Source organism: Cryptomeria japonica, chromosome 7 (assembly GCF_030272615.1).
Source record: "Cryptomeria japonica chromosome 7, Sugi_1.0, whole genome shotgun sequence".
NCBI classification, from domain to species: Eukaryota; Viridiplantae; Streptophyta; class Pinopsida; order Cupressales; family Cupressaceae; genus Cryptomeria; species Cryptomeria japonica.
Window position 1 is genome coordinate 764842839 of NC_081411.1, and position 16051 is coordinate 764858889.

Below are 16051 nucleotides of genomic sequence, written 5' to 3' on the forward strand. Positions count from 1 at the left end.
TTTTCCCTCATTGATCCTTGTGGAACACAAAGTAAACCACCTTTGAAAAGAAGCCCATTCTGAATCAAATAATCAGAAAATTCAGTATGATACCTTGCTGACATATCCAAGCAAACTTGATAAATTTCTTTGAAATCTCCATCCGTAGCATACATGGATGCCATAGCCTCTAAACCAGCACTTTCCAATTGCATAGACTGAATGGCAAGTGTCCTTCTACTCAAAGCATCCGCCACCTTATTAGTAACCCCTTTCTTATGTTTAATGCTGAAAGTATAGGCCTACAAAAACTCCATCCACTTGACATGTCTATGGTTAAGTTTCTCTTGTCTATTCAGAAAACTAAGTGGATGGTTATCCGTAAAAACAATGAACTCTTTTGGTAAAAGATAATGCCTCCATTTTCTTAACGACTGAACCATAGCATAAAGTTCAAGATCATAAGTAGAATATTTTTGTTTTGCTTCATTTAATTTCTCACTAAAGAAGGCTACGGGTCTACCATCTTGACTAAGAACCCCACCAATAGCCTTATTGCTAGCATCACATTCAACAACAAAAACCTTATGAAAATCCAGTAAAACAAGTACTAGCTGTTCTGATATTTTCTTTTTCAGCAATTCAAAAGATTCATTGGCCTCTTTAGTCCATTGGAAAACACATTTTCTGCCACCTTTAATAGTATCAATAAGTGGAGCACAAATACCACTAAAGTTTCTAATAAACTTTCTATAGAAGCTGCATAAACCATGAAAACTTTTTACCTCCGTGGCTGTAGTAGGTGCTGGCCAATTTAGGATGGCTTCTACCTTTGAAGAATCCATTTTCAGACTGCCTTTTGAAATTACAAAACCTAAGAACACAAGTTCTTCTTGCATGAATGAACACTTCTCTAAGTTTATCCGCAAGCCTTCTTCATGAAGCTTCCTCAAAACCTGATCCAAATGTTGTAAATGCTCCTCTTTGCTGCCACTAAAGATCAGAATATCATCCAAATATACAACAACAAATTGATGAAGAAAAGGTTTCAACACTTCATTCATTAAACGCATGAAAGTACTAGGAGCATTGGATAAACAAAAGGCATAACTATCCATTCAAACAAACCCTCATTAGTTTTGAAAGCGGTTTTCCATTCGTCCCCTTCACGTATCCGGATTTGATGATAACCACTTTTAAGATCAATCTTTGAATAGTATTTAGCACCACCTAAACAATCCATGAGATCCTCTATCCTAGGCATGGGAAACCGGTATCTAATAGTAATCTTATTAATGGCTCTAGAATCTGTACATAACCTCCAAGTGCCTCCTTTCTTAGTAGCAAGGACTGCTGGGACAGCACATGGGCTGATACTTTTCCGTATGTAACCCTTTTCTAACAATCCTTGAATTTGTCGTGCAACTTCAGCATTTTGTTCAGGAGTTAGTTTATAGGCTGCTTTATTTGGTAATGTAGCACCCAGAATCAAATCAATACAATGGCTGATTGACCTCTTTGGTGGAAGAGACTCATGAGCACTATCAACAACAATAACATTATACTTATTCAGCAAATCAAATACAACCTTAGGACAAGTACTTTCCTTGGCTTCTAAACTCAATTCTCTGCCCTCACAATTAGTTTCCTTAGGTCTGATTACAACAACAAAACATGGAGGATTCTCTTCCTTAAGACCTTCTAAAAACTCTTTTTCTTTGACAACCATAACACTACTTTGCAAGATTGAATTATTTGTAACATCCAGTAAAGGTGTCATTATGAAAGTTTCTCCATCTTTAGTTATATTAAACACATTGGTTTTCCCATCATGCTGGGCATTAGTATCATATTGCCACGGTCTCCCTAAAAGAAGATGGCATGCATCCATTGCAACTATTTCACATAAAACCTTATCTTTATAATCACCAATTTCAAATTCTACTAAGCACTGTTCATTCACAATAGTTTGCTGCTCCTTATTTAACCAAGAAACTTTATAGGGAGTAGGATGTGGAAGCCTTTTCAAATTTAACTTGGTTACCATTTCCAAAGAAACTAGATTTTCAGTAGAGCCGGAATCAACAATTACCTTACAAACTTTACCTTTTGCTTTGCAAGTAGTCCGGAATAGAGATTTCCTTTGTGCTGGCTCCTTATTGAGTGGTACCAACAGTGATCTATTGAACATAAGAGTTTCTCCTTGCACTGGATCAGCATGCTTGGTTAAAGCTGTATGGTATGATGAATTGCTTTGGCAATCCTCTTGGTGAATCAATTGTACCCTTCTATCTCCTTGATTGCTGTTGTCATTCTTTTGTGGACATCTGAAAGATTGATGCCCAACTTGGTTGCATGAGAAGCATCTTCCGGTGAACACATTAGGGCCTCTTCCTCTTGATCTGCCCCTGCCATTATTTGACCCTCTTCCTCTGAATGAACCTCTGCCACCAGCATCATTATCAGCACTTTGATTGCTGCTTTCACCTTGGAACTTAGGAAAAGTTCCTCTCCCATTGAACCTACCTCTTCCACGGAATGAGTTTCCTCTTCCCTTACTTTGTTCTCCTCTTCTTTTTTGTTTTTCCTCAATCTTGAGGGCAAGCTGAAAACATTTGTGGACTGATTCCACATTAACCAACGTCAATTCATCTTGGATGTTATATTTCAATCCATTGATATACCTTGCAAGTTTTTGTTTTTCAGTTTCAAACATTTTGGCCTTCAAGGTCAAATTGTGAAATTCTTGAGTATAGGTACTCACATCAAGATCCTTTTGCTTCAAATTTTGAAGCTTCTTATGAAGGGTCACTTCATAATCATCCGGTACAAACTGTCTTTTCAATTCTGCCTTCATTCTGGTCCAAGTGGAAATAACCTCCTTTCCCTCTTCCAATCTCTCATTTTGTAGAAAATTCCACCAACTAAGGGCTGGCCCCTTCAATTTTGACTTTGCCAACTTCACCCTTTGGCTTGGAAGTACTACCTCACACTCAAAATAATTCTCCAAAGCTTCTATCCAATCCATGCATTCTTCCGGTTCCAATTTTCCATGGAACAAAGGAATATCATTCCTATCCCTTACTCCTACCCTCTCTAGGGCTGCAAGGATTGCCTTTTGATCCTCCGGAATATTTGCTTGACTAGCTGGATCTTGCTCTTCCTCTTCTTCTTCTGACTCTTCTTGGCCTCCTCTCCTCACTTGGCCTTTGAACTTATCTAACTCTCTCTGCATTGCCCTATTCTCCTCTCTGACTGCTCTACTCTCTGCCATTTTCTCTTTGACTATCTTAGCCAATTCTACATTGGTGATTCTGATAGGGATTTCATCTCCATCCCCCATCTTGTTATGCCCAAAAAGGTATCTTGTGGCTTTGATACCACTTGATGCAGAGCGCACACAACAGTAGTTAGATAGACCCAGTCACTACAAATTTGTTGAATCAAACAAAAACAAATAACACCAAATGTGTAATCTACTCTTTAAATCATAACAGATTAATGCCAAACTTAGACAGATAAAGTTTGACAAATTCAACTGGTAATTACAATTACAGATTTTCAAAGATGACTGTACTTCTGGTAGATTTGTGATGTTTCCAGTTCTATTTCTTACCACAGGCAACAATGTTCTAAAATTACAATATATTTATACTCACATTTACTCTGTTTTTCCTATATAAACAGAACAGTCAAAATGTTTTCTTCTGCAGATACTTATAAGGCCGATGCTTGTTCCTTCGCGTTCTATAACCATTCATTAACACTGCAAACTTCTACAGGGAATCGTCGAGTCTAATTGATCAGTTTAAACTCGGTTCCATCTAGAAGTGTATAGCAGTAGTTTATTGAGTGATCACAGTTAGCAAACAAAAACTTTGTAAACCCGGCTCCAATAGGTATCAACTCTCCACATATTTCACATAACCTGCGTACACAGCAGATTCATTTCAATGCGTGCCGATTAAGCATCGATTGGGAAGCATCTCCAACTTTTCCCACAGTTCTGAGCGTGAAAGATTATTAACAAATATTCCCTAACTTGCCTTCCATCCTGCGGCATTGAGGTCCCGCGATGAAACTGCAAGTTAGGATCGTTTTACCATTTAGAACCAAGGGAAATGAATTGTATCCTGGTCTTAAAACAAAAACTTCCCTTTTCACTTTTAACAACTAACTGCCAACGGTGGAATTCGATCGACAGAGTCGTATGACATTCAACCGAATTAAATGGCTATGGAAAGGTATTCAACAGATGCAAACAAGTGTTGTTTGAAATAGTGTCGACCATGGTAGAAGAGATCTTTGACGCGCAAGTTAAATAACAGAGATGTTACATCTCTCTGTATATTTGAAGCAATCGGACTGTGTAATCAGATTAACAACTATCCGAACAATTTTAGAACATTTGCAAAAGCATAATCACAGTGACATTAGTCTCTCTATCCGTTGTACAAAGAAAGTAAAATACTCAAAACTCTGATTTTTGTTATTCGAATTGCTTCTCCGGTTCTCTGTCACAATCGCCTTGATTGGACTTATAAATAGTCACCGAAGGCCTCCAAATCAGTTCCAACTGATCGTAAAACTGATTGAAACTGTTAAAACAACAGTCGGCATGATGTTAGAAATGGTGACATGATCAGTACATTGTTTTAGGAAGCTACCAAATATCACCAATTACCACATAGGACACGGGTTCCCCAAAAGATGAAAACAACGACATGCTTAACAATACAAAAACACATTAATCTAAAACTAAACATCAGTCCCGTGGACTAAGAGAGCCAAGGTTAATAAAAAACCATTGGACTCGTGACCACACAAATGGACTAACCACAAAATGAGGACAAAATTGCCTTGTTATTACAATAACATAAACTAACTAAAATCAGCCTTGGGTGCCCTGCACCACCTGCGCATGGCCTTTTTTGCAAGGTACATTGCCATGTGGGATACATCCATTGTGTGTCCTTGCTACTTGTAGTATTGCTATGCCATGTTGAGACACGATGCAGGGTGTGACCTGTGCGTGCCATTTTCTATGAGGTACATTTCCATGCGGGATACGTCCATTGTGTGTCCTTGCCACTTGGAGTATTGCTATGCCATGCTGAGACATGATGCAGGATGGAGTAGACATTTCCATGTGGCCTACCGACAGTTTTTAGGGTAGAGCCATGTTGTGTGATGACGTGATGCGGGGTGATGTCAAGGTGAACATCGCCATGCCATGTGGGTAGTGTGACTATGTCGCACCACCTGATGAGCTACTACGCTAGCTAGACAATTGTTCCTTCCTTCCTCATTGGTGGCTAGATTCTAGTCACATAGTGATGTTATGTGCAATTGTGATATTTTTATTTTAATTTTATTTCCTTGTGGGCCAGCAATTTATTTTATTTTGACTTTGAAGGTTATGCCATGATCTTGTGATCTTTTTCATACTTGATTTGGTGTTGCAAATTTTGGATTATTTTATTGCCTTACTGTTGGAATTGGTGATTTATTATCTTTATTCTTCTATACTTTGGTGGCTAAACTAATTTGTCCTTATTGTTTTTGTATGTTGGTCTTGTGTTTGTATGTGAAATTCCTCTCCAAGGATGTATGAGACGGTCTTGGTTGAGTGTGTACGAGGAAGTAGACATAAGGAACTTTGAGGATGGGGGTATGTGAGGCTGTGATGCAACTAGTATCCACTACCTACCTATGTGTGGTGACTATCTCTTGGAGGCTAACCACCTTACTCAACAAGGGATATTCATAAAGTTCTTGTATGGAAGGTAGCACCGCTATGGTGTGTCCTAGAACCATCAAGCCTTTGAGTGAGATGTTGGATATTTATGATCATATTATTATTTTGAGATCAGGCATAAAGATGCTAATTGTGCATGTTATCTTTGACCGAGCATTAGACATGCTCACATGTGGCCTTTTGTGTTGTGCATTCCAATTATGTGGATGATTATTATGTGTAATCATGGAGTAAATTGTGCTAACTTATCATTATGTTATGGGACGTAGTCTTTGGAAAGGTTTTAATATGCCTAGCAAGTGTAAACAATTGAGTTATTTATGTTGTTGTTATTTCATGAAAGTTAACTTGGTTGTAGAATTTGATATTTGAAGCTAGTTCTATGCGATAAAGTTTTATGAAAAAGATGTATTGGTAAAAGAAATTGATCATGATGGCATGTTTTCTTGTCATGTTTGATAGATGAGTATAGTAATTGTTGCTTACCTCTTTTAATGCTTTAATTTGGTGTAATGAAAGGAAGAAAAATTCTTGTTTCTCTGCTATGACTGTGGATAATACCTAGAATATTTTAAGAAGTGTATGGTTTTAGATGTATCTTGCAAATGGATAATGACATTCATAGAGGATTTAGCAATAATGTTTCAATTGTTAAGAAAATATTTATATGTGCAAATTAATAATTGTTAAATGAATTTCAGGGCTAATACGTGTTACATGATTTTCGTTTAGCCTTACGACTTCCGGGAGTAAGTCAGAGCCTAGGGGGGGAGGATGTAGTACCCCTACCCTAGTCAGCTTTGTAAAACTGGTTTGACCTTGGTTGACTTTTTATGTGGCAATCTTAAATGGTTGAATTACCATTAGGTAATGTTGTAGTCAGATATTATGATTATTGTGCGTATCTGTTAATGTGCTTTCACATCGATTCTTATGTAAGTTTCAATTGTCCTCCTGATTCTTGTTATTAGTCTCGAGCTAACATCTTCATTATATATATATATGCTTGTTTGACTCTTGGTTGCAGGAAATTGTAGCTACAGTACCACTGGTTTGTCTTCACCTAGATTCGCAGGGTTGAGTATACCTCTTTCATCCTTAGAATTTGGGTTAGGTGGTCATAAAACCTTTAGTTTACCCTAGTCATACTCAAATGAGCGCCGCTTATGTTCCGTCAGTTTTCTTTTCATTTGGGTTTGCGGGTCAGGTAATTGGTTGGCTTACTTGGTTTGCGTGCTTGGCATATGGTAAATAGAGTATTTAACCCTAAGTATTTATTTTGATTTAATGTGTTCATTCATGCATTAGTAATTGAGGAATTAAAATAAATAGGTTTCTTTTATGTGATTAATCATTAATTAAAAAGATCATCCTATTTATGTTTGTAGTGAGTTTAATTTAATGGTTAATTTTAAATAACGAATTTATTCAGTTTATGCATTTTAAAAAGGAAAGATTTAAATTTATTCGAAATAGAAATAATTGTTGGCAATATAGCAATATAATAGACAATGAAGGATTGTTGACATTTCAATAAGGATATTGAGAAGGTTGTTGATGATTATGGATATAACTGATTAAGGATGCTTACTGTCTTGATATTATTATTTTGTCATTGATGTTAAGAAATTTATTTTCTAATTCAGTATGATGTTGCCATATCTTGAGAAGTATGATTTGAAGAATATAAAGATGTCGGTAAAAGACACAGGAAAGATTATGATGAATAAGAGGATGAATAAGGTATTCAATGGGCAACTATTACCGAGTCAGACAATGATGAGATCATGATGTTTAGATTGTTTTAACATCATACATATGTTGTAAATTGTAAGGTTAATACTATACTATGTTACCAAGCAAAGAACCTAGTCGGTAAACCCTAAGGTTATCGCTATCGATTAATGAAGGCAGAATGTCTACCAAGTGAATTTTAGTATTTACCGAGTTGTAACCGAGTTGTAACCGAGCTATAATAGAATGCATTAAAAGGTTACATGCCTTATTTAATGAAGGAAGATGATGAGCTGGAACTGATCAAATGATTGGTATGTCATAAATAAAGTTTGTTAATGAATCTATGGCAAAGGAAAGTCGGCATGAAGATCTACAGTGTAGATTGAACCGCAATACCCTAGCACAAGTTCCAAGAAATATATGCAAGTTCCTGGGTGGGGTAAAACATTTTTAGATCAAAAGATGCATTGAACCTGGACAAGATTGAAGATTTGATGGCTATGATTGATTATGGGAAATGTACTTGGATCTTGGATCTGTACTTACATTTAGTATCAGAACTATCAACTGGTATCAGAGCCTTGGACTCTAGAAGAAAAGTTTAAAGGCACTTGAGTTAAAGATCCAAAGATGTATAAGAGGGATGCACTGAAGCTGAACAAGTCAAGTTTCTCTACATGGTAGAAAAGGATGAAGCTGCATCTATCAGGAGTTGGAGAATATGTTGTATACTATCTGGAGAATGATTTTGTTACACCGAGCACCTATCCATTGACTATGGAAGAGATAAAGGCAAAGCAAGAACATATCCAAGCAATGATTGAAATAACATCTGCATTGACCAATTCAGAGTTTAATGATCTAGAAGGCTGCAATGATGCAAAGGCAATGTGGGATAAGCTCATATCAGTATATGGAGGAGATGAACATGTTCAAAAAGCAAAAGTAGATAGTCTAAGAGGACAACTTGAATCTATGAGGATGAATGAAGGTGAGAACATAACTCAGTATAGTACAAGACTAAAGGAGATTGTTAATCAAATCAAAGGAGCGGGTGGAACTATTGAAGAAAAGGATATAACAAGTAAGTTGTTAAGAACCCTTCTACCAGCTTATGCAATCTGAGTCTCTGCAATCAATGAATTGAGGTTTGTACCTAATATGCCAGTTTCTTTAGATGCTACCATAGGCAAGCTACATGCATTTGAGTTAAGTAACTTTGATAATAGTGGATCTTCGGTAAATAAAGTTGAATCTGCATTTAGTTCTTTTCATCTTGATGAATCTAATGATTTCAATGAAAGAAAGTATTAGTACTCTGAAGGAGATCATAGTGGAGCAAGTGAACGATTTCATAAGAACATGGAAGAAGTACACAAACTATATGAGAAAATCAGAAAGTAAGAAGAGTTTGAAGCACTATTAGCCAAAATGTTACCGAGAGGCAAAGGTAAGTACAAAGGAAAACTACCTTTGAAATGCTTCAATTGTGATAAAATAGGACATATGGCTTCTAACTATCCTGACAAAGATTCTACTGAAAAGAGAGATTACCGAGATGATAGACAAAAAGATAATCATTACAGAGGACACCGAGACTTCAAAAGAAGAGATAGAAAGACATGCTTAATACCGATGAGGAATGCAATGATGATAAATCAGATGAAATTGATACAGAGGAAGTAGTTTATGTGGCTATCAAAGATGGATCAGATGAAGAAAGGTATGAAGAAAAAGCCCTAAAAGCTCACATAAACACTAATGATTCTTGGATCATATATAGTGGATGCTCACATCATATGATAGGAGATAAACACAAGTTTGTTATATTAGAAGATTATGATTGAGGCTATGTTAGATTTGGTAATGATGCACCATGTTCGGTGAAAGGTAAAGGATCTATAACACTTCTTGACAATGCAAGATGCAATGATGTTTATTGGGTTGAAGTTTGAAATACAATTTGTTGAGTGTAGCACAACTAAACAACACAAGTTACCGAATAGAATTTCAGAAAGGAATTGTCAAAGTTCATGACAAGAATGAAAAGTTAGCTACTACCGGGACACAAAAAAAAGGTAACACATTTCACCTTGACTCAACTCATAACAAGTGTTTGTATGCAAAGATAGATGATACCTAGTTATGGCATAAAAGGTTTTGTCATGTAAATTTTGATAATCTGATCAAAATAATTAAGAAGCACTATGTAAGAGGTCTACTGAGTCTTGAAAAACCTGAGAATGCTATGTGCCGAGGATGCCAGATGGGTAAGATGACAAGATCAAGCTTTACAAGTAAGTCTTGCACTTCTAAGGGAACTTTAGATCTAGTGCACACTGATCTTTGTGGTCCTATGAAAATTCAAAGTTATTATGGTGATAAATATTTCATATTATTTGTGGATGACTATTCAAGGATGATGTCAGTAATGTTTTTAAAAGAAAAATCAGAAGCTTTTCAAATGCTTAAATGGTACAAGGCAAGAGTTGAAAATGAAACAGGAAGACAACTAAAATGTCTTAGATCAGATAGAGGAGGAGAGTTCACATCTGATGAATTCAACTTATTTTGCAATGATCATGGTATTAGAAGACAAGTCTCTGCACCAAGAACTCCACAGTAGAATGAAATAGCTGAGAGAAGAAATAGGTATATTGTGGATTGTGCTAGAACACTGATGATTGAAAAGAAAGTGCCACGAACATTTTGGAGAGAAACAATAAGCACAACAGTTTACACCCTAAACCGAGTACAATTGAAGAAAGGTACTTTGAAGACACCATATGAAATCTGGTATGATAAGAAACCCAATGTAAGTTATTTGAAAATCTTTGGAAGTAGATGCTATGTTCACAAAGATGATAGAAATGGCAAGTTTGATCAGAAAAGTGAAGAAGGAACATTTCTAGGTTATTCCTCTAGAAGCAAAGCATTTAAATATCTGATCAAATCATCTAACAAAATAGTAGAAAGTGCAAATGTGAAAATTGATGAATTTGCAGAAAGAAATGATGAAGAAAATTCCAAGGAACTAGAAGAATATGATGAATTTGTCTATGTTCAACCAAGAAGTCTTATCAAGAAGTCTGTTGAAGAAAATGAAGAGAATATCTAGTTACTGAGTGATGAAGAAGATCATATAGAGCCTACCGAGCTTGTATTAGCCAAGTATGTCAGAAGACATCATGCACCAAGTTAGATTATAGGAGATAAGAATGATCCAGTGATGACAAGGAACAAATTGAGATAGAACACATGTCTGATATCTAAATTTGAACCAAGAATAGTGAAAGAGGCATTTAACAGTGAAGATTGGATAAATGCTATGACATAAGAGATTGATCAAATCAAGAAGAATGACACATGCACACTAATACCAAGACTGAAGGATAAAAATGTAATCGGTACAAAGTGGATTTTTAGAAACAAGCTAAATGAAAAAGGAGAGGTCATTCGAAACAAAGCATGACTAGTTTGCAAAGGTTATGCTCAAGAAGAAGGAATTGATTATGGTGAAACTTTTGCACCTGTTGCTAGACTTGAAGGAGTAAGAACATTGTTGGCATATGCTGCTTTCAAAAACTTCAAGGTATATCAAATGGATGTCAAATCTGCATTTCTGAATGGAATATTAGAAGAAGAAGTTTTTATTGAACAACCTGAAGGATTTGTTGAAGACAATAATAAAGATCAGGTATGTAAATTGAACAAAGCTTTATATGGTTTGAAACATGCACCTAGAGCATGGTATGAAAGATTGCACTCTTATTTGATTAAGATTGGTTTTATAAGGACAAGTGAGAACAACAATATGTACATGAAGAATGATGAAAATGGAATACTGATCTTAGCCATATTTGTTGATGATATTATATTTTGTGGAAATGACTCTTTATGCAAGAACTTTGGAAATGAAATGAGAAAAGAATTTGAGATGTCATTAATCGATGAGATAAAGTATTTTATAGGTTTACAGATACTGCAAATGAAAAATGAGATTTTTGTTACTCAATCCAAGTACATAAAGGAAATCTTGAAGAAATTTGGAATGGAGTATTCAAAACTAGCAAGTACTCCTATGACTACCAACTATAAATTATCAAAGAATGATGATTCTACATCTGTTGATGAGAGACTTTACCGATCCATGATTGGAAAGCTACAATATGTTGTTCACAATAGACCAGACATAACACATGAAGTAGGTATAGTTGCAAGGTTCTCTGTAGATTCTAAGGAAACACATATGACAACAATCAAAAGAATTTTTAGATACTTGAAAGACACAGAGGATTATGGCTTAGTATATTAGAAAGGAAATGATTTTGATTTAAAAGTTTATACTGATGCTGATTGGGCAGACAATATTGATGACAAAAAAAACACAAGTGGAGGAGCTTTCCTTTTAGGAGAAATACTAGTGAGTTGGCTTAGCAAGAAACAAGGATGTGTTTCACAGTCAACAGTAGAAGCTAAATATGTTGTTGCAGCATTGAATTGTACCAACATTGCATGGATCAAACAACTATTGGAAGGTATAAATGAGAAAGTTACTGAGCTAGTAACTATATTCTATGACAATACTAGTGCCATTAACATTTCAAAGAATCCTGTTATGCACTCTAAGACAAAGCACATCTCTATCAAATATCATTATCTTAGAGAAGAAACCCAAGAGAAGAAAGTGGTGTTGGAGTATGTTAGCACAAAGGAACAAATAGCAGATATCTTCACCAAGCCACTACAAAGGGACACTTTTGAATATCTCAGAAGTAAGTTAAGGGTCCTACCCCTATCTTCTACTCACTGACCAAGTTCGGTGAAAGCATCAATCTGATGACTCTATTGAATATATTTTAGGAGTTGATGCTGATTTACACACTTTGGGATGTTTTCTAACGGTGTATAGGAAATATTACAGGAACCAATACAGGGAACAAGAATTGAAGACAAAATGCTCTGACCGAGACTAAATTGACACATTACATCAGGAATTCACTTCATACAGGATGAAATTATGTTTTAGTTCTTTACCTTTTGGCATTGTTGTCAAAGGGGGAGAAGACTAATAAAAAGGGGAAGAAGACTGAAGTTTGGAAAGAAGACTGAGAAAAGAGGAGAAGTCTAATGTATGGGGGAGAGCATTTCAGCATTTTAGAATCACAACAATCTAAATCTTTTAAGGTCAAATTAATTGGTTTTGCCATCAATGCCAAAGGGGGAGATTATTGGCAATATAGCATTATAACAGACAATGAAAGATTGTTGATTTCAATAAGGATATTGAGAAGGTTGTTGATGATTATGGATATAACTGATTAAGGATGTTTACTGTCTTGATATTATTATTTTGTCATTGATGTCAAGAAATTGATTTTCTAATTTAGTATGATGTTGCCATATCTTGAGAAGTATGATTTGAAGAATATAAAGATGTCGGTAAAAGACACAGGAAAGATTATGATGAATAAGAGGATGAATAAGGTATTCAATGGGCAACTATTATCGAGTCAGACAATGATGAGATCATGATGTTTAGATTGTTTTAACATCATACATATGTTGTAAATTGTAAGGTTAATACTATACTATGTTACCAAGCAAAGAACCTAGTCGGTAAACCCTAAGGTTATCTCTATCGGTTAATGAAGGCAGAATGTCTACCGAGTGAATTTTAGTATTTATCAAGTTGTAACCAAGTTGTAACCGAGCTATAATAGAATGCATTAAAAGGTTACATGCGTTATTTAATGAAGAAAGCTGATGAGATGGAACTGATTAAATGATTGGTATGCCTAAATAAAGTTTGTTAATGAATCTATGGAAAAGGAAAGTTGACATGAAGATCTACAATACAGATTGAACTGCAATACCCTAGCACAAGTTCCAAGAAATATATGCAAGTTCCTAGGTAGGGTAAAACATTTTCAGATTGAAGAACTGATAGCTATGATTGATCATGGAAAATGTGATCAAGGTGATTAAGCGGTTAGCTAATTATTTATAAATAGGGAACTATTGATAAACAATGTATGCAGGCAAGTGTATGCACAAGGATGCTACATAGTGATTACCGAGCACAGAAGCTTGAAGACCTGTTTGAATAATAGAGTATAGAAGCCCAACAGATGGACAAGATTAGTTCTATGTCTAGATTGTATTGAACAAATAAGAATCTACTTTAGCATTTTAGATGTGAAGTTGCAGATAGGTTTTTATTACTGTTATTTTGTGAAAGTGACAGGAAATCTCTTAACCGAGTGGACTTAACAGTCTTATTTGTAAAACCCTCTAGCAAGGTGACATTCTGATTGAGTGTTTGAAATCCTTTAACAAGGTCACTTCTAACAGGATGAAGATCCTAATAGATTTGAGGGAAATCCCTTAAACAGGTCACATCTAGCAATGTGTTTGTAATCTTTAACAAGATTTGCTTTTAACCGAGCATACTCTAGAAGAGTATATTTCTTAGTGGGTCTGAAATCCCACAGTGATTTTTCCCTATTTGGGTTTCCACATTAAATCTGGTGTTATGAGGTTTATGATGTTTATATGCTTTTGAGTTTGCATGTTTAACAGTTTTGGTTATATTACTGAAGTATATGTTATCGAGGTTGAATCTGATGCTTTTATAGAAGATTAAGTTTGTATGATTCACCCTCCCCCTCTCATCTTGTTGGTTATTGGATCTGTACTTACATTTAGTATCAGAACTATCATTTTAAAAAAGAAAGATTTAAATTTATTCGAAATAGAAATAATTTAATCTTTTTTGCTTTTTGGAATAGAAAGGTTAACTTTAATTATTTAAGAAAATCAATTTTGATTAGAAAAGTGAGTTTTATTCATATTTATTTTATATAGTGTGTAAGATTGATTTTGAGAATTTAATTTAATTAAAAATATTTTACCCTCATTAATATTGTGAAATGCAACTATTAGCTTTGTTAATTAAAAATTAAATGAGGGAGAAAAGCATTTCTTTTAATTAACTAAATTTATAATCTCAATGCATAAACAATTCAACTATGAGATAATTCCATAAACTTAATTAATTAATTAATTAAATTAAGTTGCAATCTGCATGATATTAGATAAATATTTTTATTTAAATTTTAGTGGAAAAATAAATTAGATTAATTATATTTATTGTTGCTAGAATTTTAAATAAATTAATTAAAGAATAAATAAATAAAAAATGAATAAAAGAATTAATTGGAATTAAAGTATTGTTTTAGTTTTTTATTTAGAAAATTAATTAATTTGCATGAGAAAAGAAAAGAAAGAATAATGATTTTTAATTATTGCATGTTAGCTTATCTTTTGTTATAAAATTAGAAAATAAAATAAAATAACTTTTATTCTAAATTTAGGTTTTTGAGAAAAAGCTATTGAACCTAGAATTTTAGTTTAAATAGGGAATAGGTCTTTATTTTAGATACATGGGAAACAGGTCAAGAATTTAGGTGAAGAAATTTATTGGAAGCTTATTGAAAAGATTAGGGCTCTTCTATAGATTTCTTCTAGGAAAGCTATACCAGGTTGTGGCTTCTTTGATTTGTTGGTTTTTAAGAAAATAATTCTATTTTTCTCTGAATGGTGTGTGTGTAAATTATTTGTCAGATCCAAAACCCTGTTCTAGTTAATTTAGGTTTTGATTTAAAATTCTTGCCTGATGTTAATTTTCTAGTTAATGGGAGTAATTTAATTTTGAGAAAATTAGGAAAATTATTATGAAAATTATTTAGTATGCATGGAAAGATCTCATTAGTTTATGATGAAATTCAAGTGTGTTATTAAATTAGATGCATGACTCAAATTTTGATGAAAAGTATGAACGAAAGGTATGAATAAACCTTAATGGAGGAACTTTATCTTGTGATCTATATTTTGTCTTCCTGAAAGAAATTATCCTTGTTTAAGAATTATCTCATTATTAAGATAATAAACTTAATTGGATTTATTTGTGTGAGTTAAGTTAAATGTGTAATTAAGTAATCACATTGGGAAACTCTTTAGGTGTTAGTTGATGTCTTCTGCTATGTAATCTGTACTTTGATATCTTATTGTATCTTTATGTTGTGTCTTATTTAAAAATAAATTTTGTTACACTCCATTCATGTGTTTTAGCTTTATTCCTTCGGGGTTTCTTGGAGGGGCATTACATATTGTTTAGAAAATAAGGAAAATTATTGTAATCCTTATTTCTACACACATTAGCAGTATGTCCTTCCTTGAGATAATTAAAGAAAATAGGTTTGAACTTTTTCTTACCTTTATTTTTTGGTGTCGATTGCTTCTTTGATACTCCATCTTTTTTTCCAGAGGTCTCACCTTCCTCATAACTAGAAAAACCAAGTCTAGTGGTATTCTTTACCAGTTTTGCAGATTCAAGGTTTTGTTCTAGCTTAACAATACTCTTATTAAATTTGGCAAGTATTTCCTTTGACTCAGTGAGTTCCTTGGAAATAGCAACATTGGATTCCTTCAAGGTTGCATTCTCAGAAATAGCCATGTTTAGTTCACCTTGCATTTCTTCTTTTCCCACTTTACTCTCTTGGTCATGAGCGGTAA